Source organism: Portunus trituberculatus, chromosome 2 (genome assembly GCF_017591435.1).
Source record: "Portunus trituberculatus isolate SZX2019 chromosome 2, ASM1759143v1, whole genome shotgun sequence".
NCBI classification, from domain to species: domain Eukaryota; kingdom Metazoa; phylum Arthropoda; class Malacostraca; order Decapoda; family Portunidae; genus Portunus; species Portunus trituberculatus.
The window spans coordinates 2,920,719-2,923,218 of record NC_059256.1 but is presented as its reverse complement, the minus strand read 5'-3'; positions in this window follow the sequence as shown (position 1 = coordinate 2,923,218).

The window sequence follows — 2,500 nt, the reverse complement described above, 5'->3', positions numbered from 1 at the left end:
GGTGGTGCGCGAGGACTGTACCGCTGCACCACTGTACCGCACCTTACACTAGTACTCAGAAAGACTTTGGTGAGAGAGAGAGAGAGAGAGAGAGAGAGAGAGAGAGAGAGAGAGAGAGAGAGAGAGAAAATGTAGAAATGGTGTCACGAGCCTTAAAAATACTTAAAAAAAACGTGAATTTCAACTCAAACCTTATAAGAGAGAGAGAGAGAGAGAGAGAGAGAGAGAGAGAGAGAGAGAGAGAGAGAGAGATATTACAAGTTTTCTCATTTACCAGGTGTTATTGCTAATTAATACTTTACCTGCCGTTAATTAGGTCCACCGTGGATGAGAGGAGGTGGAGGGGGTGGGTGTGTGAGGGCGCGCCATGGCTGTACACTTCAATCCACCTTAAAAAGATCCACTGCGCGTTGCCGCCATAACCACGTGGGCCGCCTGCCTGTCAAATTATCGACATTAGTGATAAATTAATAAAAGGTACAGAAATTGCTTATAAAATTACATAAAACAAATAGTAAAAATTATATAGAGCATTAATATCAAAAGTAATGTGGCGGGAAATCGTTCAACTAAAAAATAAGGTTAAATTTATCTAGGTGCAGTAACTTCTAATGCAACTAATAATGGAAAAGCCAGTGAAAAACACTAGTCAAATCTACAAAAAGTACAGAAAAAATATTAAATAAAATAATATATCAGCAAATCATTAAAATAAAAAGAAAAAGTGATGCAAAGTTTGTATTGATAAAACTATAAAGAATTAATTTTGAAATACACATAGAAGAAAAAAATATTAATAAGAAGAAAATTATCTGTAAATCATTGAAATAAAAAGAAAAGTGATATAAAATTAAGCTTATATTAATTATACTCTAAATAAATTATAAAGAATCCAATTAAAAATACACAAAAAACAAACGGTAAAAACTAAAAAAAAAAAAAAAGTAACAATAGATAATTAAATAAAATAAAAAGTAAAATGGTACAAAATTTATATATCGATAAAGTAACAGCAAAATAAAATGTAAAAAGTAAATAAACTTAAAAATACACGTAATATTTAACAAAAAAAAAAAAATCACATACAGTATTAAATTAAAAAGCAAAATAAAAAAAAATGCTCTAGACAAATCAAAACAATGAAAATAACCAATAATATTACAACACGACTAATAAAATATAAACACTTATATTATACCTTAAAGAATAAATAAAAATAAATAAAGAAAATACATAAACAAATGGAGCCGAAAAAGCAAAAATAAATAAAATAAACAAAACTTAATATCACACAAAACAAAAATAAAACACCTAACAAAAAATAAAACACACAAAATATCAAACCCAAAATAGCAAACAAACAGAGAAATAGAATAGAATAAAACAAACCAAACTTGATGTCGACAAAATAGAGACGACCAAACACCCAAACAAACATTCCAAGTAAGAGAAGAAGCAAAAATAAATAAAATAAACAAAACTTAATATCACACAAAACAAAACAAAAAAACACCTGACAAAAAATAAAACACACAAAATATCAAACCCAAAATAGCAAACAAACAGAAAAATAGAATAGAATAAAACAAACCGAACTTGATGTCGACAAAATAGAGACGACCAAACTCCCAAACCAACATTCCAAGTAGAAGATTTTTGGTAATATTTTTGACATTTTTACACTTTTTACGTCTTTTTACATCGAAATTTTGGAGGAAACTGCTTAAAATTGACGTAAATAGAGTTAATGCACTTATATGTAGCAGAATATTGTTAATTCGTGTGTGTGTTTGTGTATATTTTGATGTTTTATGAGAGAGAGAGAGAGAGAGAGAGAGAGAGAGAGAGAGAGAGAGAGAGAGAGAGAGAGAGAGAGAGAGAATAAATAAAAGTAGGAAATGGGAAGAATAAAGAAAAGGAGGAGGAGGAGGAAGGCATAGAGAGAGAGAGAGAGAGAGAGAGAGAGACTACTACTACTACTACTACTACTACTACTACTACCACCACCACTACCACTACTACTACTACTACTACTACTATTTCAGATACCAGAAGAACAACACACAGGAAAGATGGAAGAGAGAAGAGAGGCAGAGACAGAGGAAGAGAAGAAGAAGAAGAAGGAGGAGGAAGAGAAGAAGAAGAAGAAGGAGGAGGAGGAGGAGGAGGAGGAGGAGGAGGAGGAGGATGGAGGGAAGGATAATGAAGGAGAGGCAACCAGGCTGGACTATGACAAGAAGACAAGCCGAGGAGAGCTGGCAGTCAAAGTGATCTGCCTTGGTGACAGTGCCGTGGGGAAGAGCAAGAGAGAGAGAGAGAGAGAGAGAGAGAGGGTATGATTTTTAATTGAGAAAGTGAGAGATGGGAAAAAAAGAGAGAGAGAAATGTTTACTTAGTTATTGAAAGAAATGCGAGTTAGATTAGGTTTGAGAGAGAGAGAGAGAGAGAGAGAGAGAGATTGAGAAAGTGAGAGAAAGAGAGAGAGAGAGAAATGTTTACT